We start from the raw sequence: 9,099 nt of genomic DNA, 5'->3' as shown, positions 1-9,099 counted from the left end.
ATCATTTAAAAATAAAATAATAGGGCTCGAACACCCGAAAATAATTTTATAATAATTATCGAGTCTGGAAAATAATTTAAAATAATATTTTAAAGCTCGAAATTATTTTTCGGAATTTTTAAATCAATTTTAAATAATTAAATCTAATTAAATAATCAATTAAAATTAATTAATATCTAATTAAATTAATTAATCAATTAATATTTAAATTAATTGACTAATTAAATAGTTAATTATCAACTAAAAATAATTAACTAAATAATTTGGATTTATTTTTGAATTAAAATAATGATTTTCAAAATAAAATGAATTTTTAGAAATTAAAAATAGGATTTTTGAATTATTTTTAATAAGGAAAATCCAGAAACAGGTTTTTGATTTCAAAGTTGGGTAAAATAAGATCAAAACCGGGTTGCAATTTAACCCAAACGGGTCTTAACTGTTGGATTTTTAAACGCAGCGGTGCGTGGAAAAACACTTTTACACATACAAAATCCAAATAAAAGCATATAAATCGTGAATAAAAATTCGAGGGATCGAATCTAACCTTTTAAAATAATTCGGAGACAACGATCAGAGATCCTTAGCAGTTGCTCCTCAAGTGTGAAGCACTCCACCGGTATCCACCAAGAAAATGACTTTTAGGAGGAGGAGAAGGTGGAGAGAATTTGGTTTTCTGAAACTTTTGGGTGTCTGGGGTTAGAATAAAATAGGGTCTATAATAGTGTATTTATAGGCAAAATTTTCAGCTGAAATTTTCCCATAAATAATATTATTATTATCCCATTTATTATTCTCATTAATAATTGAAACACCTTTTAATTATTAATCCTTTTTCTAAACACTTTAGAAATAATTCTCTCTCTTGATTTTATTTCCAAAAATTAAATCCTTAATTAATAATATTAAGAACTTTTCTTAATTAATTTATAATCAATTAAATCTCATTTAATCAATTATTAAATTTGCCAATTAATTATTTATTTCACAAATAAATAATTATTAGCCATTATTAATTAATTCCTCCACCATAAAATTATTCTCTTTTTATGGTGTGACCCTGTAGGTTCAAATTAAGCCGGTAGTAGAAATAAATAATAATAAAACTATTTTATCATTATTTATATAAATTCTCTAATTTATTAAATATGATTAATTAATTAATCACATTTATTCTACATCGTGAGTGATGCTTTTCAACATATCGCGACTATCCGGATAATATGAATTCACTGCTTAGAATACCAAGAACCTGTCAGTGAATAGTTATCGTACAATAAACTCCTTCTAACCTACAATGTCCCGATTAAATACAAGGCATGGATCTCGTGTCAAGCCTATCTAATTCAATCACTTGCTTACCATTTACTATGCGTAGTTCTATGCAAATTAGAAACTCCTTTCTAATTTCATTCACTCTGGCTAGAGATTCCTGAACTAGCATAAGTGGATCAGCCTTGAACATTCGCTTCCTTCACTGGAAGGGGTAGATCCTTTATTGATCATACACTATCTTCGTGTACAAATTCCTATACCCAGAAGAGCCCTAATAATTGTCCCTGGAGACTAAGAACTAAACCAAAGCATAGTTCAGTGTACACAAGATGACTATGATGACCTCAAGTCGAAGGATACTTGTACAACTATCACTAAGCGAACAACTGCTGACACGTGAGTGAACTCCATCAGTTGTTCAGTTGGGCGAGTCATGTTCAGTGAACTTATTCTATAATAAGCACCTACATACTAGCTATAGTGTCACCACACAAATGTCTATGAGAACAGACATCCTTCATAATGAAGCAAGCATAGTATGTACCGATCTTTGCAGAGTATTAATTACCAATTAGTAATCCTATGACCAGGAACTATTTAAGTTTAGAGTTATCATCTTTTTAGGTCTCACTATTATGATCTCATCATAATCCATAAAAAGCTTTACTCTAAACTATGGTATATCTTATTTAAACACTTAAATAGATAGAGCCCGTAATAAAAACAAAACAAGTCTTTATTAATATCAATGAAATCAAAACAGATTACATGAAAGTTATTCTTAAATCCTAATACCTGATTGGACTTAGGACATATTCCTTTCATTAACCGGGTCACCCAACCCGTCCGGGTCGGGATGAACTCCGACGACACCTGCCCAGATTCCGGTGACGGAGTTCACCGCCGGCCACCTCCGATACAGACCAAAACAGCTGGGTTTCTTAACCTTTTTGCATCAAAATCGATCATTACTGATCGAAAAACATAACGGAAACAACAACCGCGTAAATCATCACCCAAATCGTCGAAATCAACGATCCCCGACTTAACGTCGGCAACACATTCCGGTGAACAACGAAAACAACAGTTTCTTAACCAACCTCGACGTGCTATACATTAAAATGACGCTTACAATTCGTACAATCTATCCATAATATCATAATATACAAACAATCATCGATAAACCCATAAAATCGAATAAAAACAATTGATTGATATGTCTAACTCGACCTATACGAATCTGTACTATGATGTCAATGAAATTGATATAAATCAATTGCATATATCAAGATAAAGCCATATAGAACATCAAAATCATCCAAAGATTACTCAAGCAAAAATCCCCAATTCGGTTCAAGAACCCTAAAATTCGAGATTGAATTTTTACCAATCGTTGAAACGATTTGATGGCAGATTAATAAAGAGAAGATCGAGGGCTTCAAAACGGTTACTAGAGCATCAGAATCTGAGTTCGCTATCATTGTCATATTGAGCTTTAATCCTCAGAGAACTCAAGAACAACCAAGAACAAATTAAAGGATTTTATGATTTTTTGAAAAATAAAGTAAAAATCTGATTTTTTTAATAATAATTAATAAAAAAAACTATTTATACTTATAGAATATTGGTACACATTGGATCATATTAGATCGATAAATTTGTTATTTAGCCGCTAAGTAACTATAAAACGACCCGAAAATAGATTACTTAACCGCTAAGTAACTATAAAAATGATACAATTAAATACCAGAATTGGATAATTATCAAAACCGGGCTTTTTATAAAACACCATATACGAAAATAATAAAAAAAATACCCCATTTCTCGAGAATACGAATTTTTTTGATTTATCGAAATGGTTATCGTATCGAAAATCTTGCACCGGGCCGCGCACGGGTCAAACCGTAATTCGGATCGAAAAAGTTAAAACACGGAAAATGTCCGGAATTACCAGATTAGGTTAGGAAGGAGTTTTTCGAAGAGTTTCGGGTTGTAAAAACGCAAAAACGGTTGAGGTTGGACGATTCCCGGCTTTATAAAATAGTTTTGTAATTATTCGGAAAATAATTAATAAATCCATAAATCATTATAAATTCATATAGCAGTCCAAAAATTACCAGAAAAATACCATAATTATCTATATTTTATTCTGGACATATAAAAATTCAAATACTCAAATAATATCACGTATAAACACCCAAACATCAATTCCAATTATCATATAATTCACCAAAATTCACATAAAATCACCTAATAATTCAAAATAATTATAAAAATAATATCTAAAAATATGGGATATTACAATCTACCCCCTTATAAGGATTTCGTCCTCGGAATCAGCAAAAGAAAGCACTAAGGGTTTTCTAACCAACTTCCCAATCTTGCATATGCAACTTTTCCCAAATTTCCGATAACACTGCAATTCCCTATACCCAAACAGTTACCACGAGAGCTTCACTCTGCAACATTGTTCCATCCACATCCTTTGACCAATTTCTGTATAGAATCATTTTTTACTGATCGCGAGAAAGAATAATAGAAAGAAATATAGAGAGAAGAAAAGAAAGAAAGAAAGATAAAGAGAGAAATAAAAGAACAGATTGACTTCGCTATATGCCATTGATATTCTAATCGCATTGCAATCCACTGTCGTCCTTCGTAATTCCATCACATCGCCTTACTTTGACTTGACCAGAATACTCAACTTAACTTGATTGGCATACCTTTGAATATTTGGAATGATAAAATCATAGAATTTCAAAAAGAAGAGAATTTGACACCATGACGGAACCAAAATCTGAATATGAGAAAAAGTATTGTTGAAATAAAAGAATAACTGAGAGATCAATATGATCAAACGAACTTGGTATTGCGTGCCCAAATTAAGACACTACTAAAGGTGGTTAACCTTCATGTATTCACAATACATACAAGTGATGGCGTCCCATCCAACTCCTATCACACAGACAGGTATACCTTGTGTCCCCTACAATTAGGGTTGTTCATCTCAGTCAGAATAAAAATATCAAAGAATTCAAAATCAAATGAATAAAACTGAAAAGATTTCGAAGCTAATATTTCTGAAGGAAATGAAGTCCAGAGAATAAGAATTCTGGCACAAAATGAATAAACAGTTGTTAGGGATTATGTCTTCTAACTGATATTTCTTTTTTTAGAGAAGTCAAAAGAATTTATAGAAAAAGAGGGTATTGCCAAAGTCTTAATATTTATCTTCAATTTAAACTCTTCTGTTGACTCGCCATCTGATTCTAGACACTTCTTCATGTTCCACGGATATCGATAATCTTCATCTTCGTCGAATTGTAGTAGCCTCGGAAGATTCCACAATAGAAGTTTGCAAGCGCCAGGAGTTTTATCCAGCTAAACACAACCATCTCAAACGAATGCGCCTATCTTAACTTATTCGTTGGTACTATATCCAATAGTCCAACATGAACTCGATATGAGCTCAAACATCCTCACATAACTATACACACTCCTACACACTCTCGTTTCTAGTTTACTATAACCTCAGCTCTGATACCAACCTGTAACGCCCCCAAATCCGGGGTCAGAGGATTTGGTCGTCACGAAGAAACCTCAATCCAAAACAACCTATTTAATCGATAAATAAATGTCAGCGGAAGATATTTGACATAAATGACCCCAAACTACTCCAAGATCTTTTAAGGTTACAGTTCTGGAAACAAGAAATCAAAATTCCACAAATAATTTTTTTTTTCTCTTTCTTTTACTTTTAAAACTCTTTTCAACAAATACCAACTCAAAACTAAACCCACTAGTATAACTTCGAAATGAAGTATACTAGGCCCAAATAAAATATACAACTATAATATAATATAGTATAAACAAATTTATACAATAAAACTTACAATAGTCCGCAAACCCTTGACCAACCACCTTCCAAAAGCTTCTTCTTTGCTTGCTCGAATTACGCAGCTAACTAGCGCAAGCTAATCCTCACTTTGAGTTTTTAGCAGTTAAACACACTCGCAAACACGCATCTATTCTGACATTCTGTCTCAAAACATCATCGTCTTTCCTTTTCAACACTTGACTAATATGTTGCTCCTGCGATTGCTAGAAGCCAGTTATCCAATTCCATTCCCTCTCACTCTTTATCCAACATCTTATCTTGATCAACTCGAATGATCCGCATCTATAAATTAAAATATACAACTTTAATCACCTAAACGATAACCACTCGATGAACTACGCGTTCAAAGCCTATCGACTACCCATACGATATCCCATACATAAATATAACAAACAAACACAGGACCCTTGATCCATATACACACATAATTCACATAGCACATAAGCACATAACTCATATATCACATAATTCATATCACATATGACTCAGTTCATCAAAAGGGTCGACTCGGTACGTTTAAAACTGAAATCAGATTAAAAATATGATTTTTCAGTCACTACGCGACTCAGAATCGATTTACAAAGCAAGCGACCTTTCGAAAAAAAAAGGATTTTGGTCTCGAAAGTATTTTTATTGAAAGCGGAATATTTTTCTGAGTCTGTACGCGTTCGTTTCGTATTAAACGGACGAACGATTGATTTATTATGAATTTTTGAATATTTTTCGGAATAAAAACAATCTCCGAATCATTTAAAAATAAAACAATAGGGCTCGAACACCCGAAAATAATTTTATAATAATTATCGAGTCTGGAAAATAATTTAAAATAATATTTTAAAGCTCAAAATTATTTTTCGGAATTTTTAAATCAATTTTAAATAATTAAATCTAATTAAATAATCAATTAAAATTAATTAATATCTAATTAAATTAATTAATCAATTAATATTTAAATTAATTGACTAATTAAATAGTTAATTATCAACTAAAAATAATTAACTAAATAATTTGGATTTATTTTTGAATTAAAATAATGATTTTCAAAATAAAATGAATTTTTAGAAATTAAAAATAGGATTTTTGAATTATTTTTAATAAGGAAAATCCAGAAACAGGTTTTTGATTTCAAAGTTGGGTAAAATAAGATCAAAACTGGGTTGCAATTTAACCCAAACGGGTCTTAACCGGGTCACCCAACCCGTCCGGGTCGGGATGAACTCCGACGACACCTGCCCAGATTCCGGTGACGGAGTTCACCGCCGACCGCCTCCGATACAGACCAAAACAGCTGGGTTTCTTAACCTTTTTGCATCAAAATCGATCATTACTGATCGAAAAACACAACGGAAACAACAACCGCGTAAATCATCACCCAAATCGTCGGAATCAACGATCCCCGACTTAACGTCGGCAACACATTCCGGTGAACAACGAAAATAACAGTTTCTTAACCAACCTCGACGTGCTATACATCAAAATGACGCTTACAATTCGTACAATCTATCCATAATATCAGAATATATAAACAATCATCGATAAACCCATAAAATCGAATAAAAACAATTGATTGATATGTCTAACTCGACCTATACGAATCTGTACTATGATGTCAATGAAATTGATATAAATCGATTGCATATATCAAGATAAAGCCATATAGAACATCAAAATCATCCAAAGATTACTCAAGCAAAAATCCCCAATTCGGTTCAAGAACCCTAAAATTCGAGATTGAATTTTTACCAATCGTTGAAACGATTTGATGGCAGATTAACAAAGAGAAGATCGAGGGCTTCAAAACGGTTACTAGAGCATCAGAATCTGAGTTCGCTATCATTGTCATATTGAGCTTTAATCCTCAGAGAACTCAAGAACAACCAAGAACAAATTAAAGGATTTTATGATTTTCTGAAAAATAAAGTAAAAATCTGATTTTTTTAATAATAATTAATAAAAAAAACTATTTATACTTATAGAATATTGGTACACATTGGATCATATTAGATCGATAAATTTGTTGTTTAGCCGCTAAGTAACTATAAAACGACCCGAAAATAGATTACTTAACCGCTAAGTAACTATAAAAATGATACAATTAAATACCAGAATTGGATAATTATCAAAACCGGGCTTTTTATAAAACACCATATACGAAAATAATAAAAAATATCCCGTTTCTCGAGAATACGAATTTTTTTGATTTATCGAAATGGTTATCGTATCGAAAATCTTGCGCCGGGCCGTGCACGGGTCAAACCGTAATTCGGATCGAAAAAGTTAAAACACGGAAAATGTCCGGAATTACCAGATTAGGATAGGAAGGAGTTTTCCGAAGAGTTTCGGGTTGTAAAAACGCAAAAACGGTTGAGGTTGGACGATTCCCGGCTTTATAAAATAGTTTTGTAATTATTCGGAAAATAATTAATAAATCCATAAATCATTATAAATTCATATAGCAGTCCAAAAATTACCAGAAAAATACCATAATTATCTATATTTTATTCTGGACATATAAAAATTCAAATACTCAAATAATATCACGTATAAACACCCAAACATCAATTCCAATTATCATATAATTCACCAAAATTCACATAAAATCACCTAATAATTCCAAATAATTATAAAAATAATATCTGAAAATATGGGATATTACACTTCTTCTTCAGCCACAACTGCATTTTCTGAAACTTGAGATTTTTCAGGCTCTTCGTCTTGCTGAATTTGGGGGCTTGCGACCTTTCCAGACCTTAAGGTGATGGCGTTCACCTGTTCTTCAACTTCCCTCTTGCCTGGATTTGTTTCTGTATCACTAGGAAGCGTTCCTGGTGGTCGATTCAATAAGGCATTAGCAATTTGCCCTATTTGGTTCTCCAGAGTCTTGATAGAAATAGCCTGGCTTTGGCATATAAGAGCCTGGTTTTTGCATATAAGCCTTAACTCCTCCAATTCAGATTTTTCATTCGAAGATAGACCTGCATCATGAGTTTGTTGTTGAAGTTGGAGTTTTTGTCTTGGTGCAAATTGTTGCTGAAAACCAGGAGGGTTGAATATCTTATTTCCAAACTGCTGGAATGGCTGTTGCATCGCATTCTGATTGTTGCTCCAGCTGAAGTTAGGATGATTCCAGTTGTCAGGATGATAAGTGTCTGGAACTGGTTGCTGCGATCTCTGAAAGTTGCTCACAAACTGAGCTGATTCACTAGATATAGCGCATTGTTCTGTCGCATGCGGGCCTGCACACAGCTCACAAACACTGGTTATCTGCTTAACACCATAGTTAGCCAGAGAATCGATCTTTATAGACAACGCCTTCAGTTGAGCAGTGATAGTCATAGTTGTATCCACTTTAAGAACTCTTGCTACCTTGCCCTGTGGCAATCTCTGGGCTAGATACTGATATTCATTAGCAGCCATTAGTTTAATTAGATCATAAGCTTCCTCATAGCTCTTTGCCCATAATGCTCCACCTGCTGCTGCATCGAGCATGGGTCTGGACTGTGCTCCCAACCCATTGTAAAAACAATTGATGATCATCCAATCAGGCATTCCATGATGAGGACACTTCCTAAGCATCTCCTTGTAGCGCTCCCAAGCTTCATATAAAGATTCTCCCATTTGCTGCGCAAATTGAGTAATATCGTTTCTGAATACAGCTGTCTTCGCCATAGGGAAGAATTTAGTGAGAGACTTTTGAGCAAGATCTTCCCAAGTAGCAATCGAACCAGCTGATAGAGAGTGTAACCAACTCTTAGCCTTGTCCCTCAGAGAGAATGGGAAAAGTCTCAGCTTAATAGCATCTTCAGAAACACCATTGTTAAATCTCTAATGTGTGTATTGGGATCTTCCGTTGGAGAACCCCCAAACTGGATTGAATTCTGCACACATTGAATTATACCAGGCTTGATCTCAAAGGTATTAGCGGT

At 33.3% G+C, this 9,099-nt stretch overlaps 1 non-coding gene across 1 annotated transcript; it reads left to right on the top strand.

The window, feature by feature from the left end:
• The first annotated feature begins 8,720 nt into the window (after positions 1-8,720).
• Positions 8,721-8,827, top strand: LOC141710060 (small nucleolar RNA R71). The gene has a single exon (XR_012570601.1). It is a non-coding gene; the product is annotated as a small nucleolar RNA R71 (small nucleolar RNA).
• The last annotated feature ends 272 nt before the right edge of the window (positions 8,828-9,099 follow it).

The sequence above is a fragment of the Apium graveolens genome, chromosome 2 (genome assembly GCF_009905375.1).
Source record: "Apium graveolens cultivar Ventura chromosome 2, ASM990537v1, whole genome shotgun sequence".
Lineage (NCBI taxonomy): Eukaryota > Viridiplantae > Streptophyta > Magnoliopsida > Apiales > Apiaceae > Apium > Apium graveolens.
Note: the sequence above shows the minus strand (reverse complement) of the source record. Positions and strands in the feature narration are given on the sequence as shown.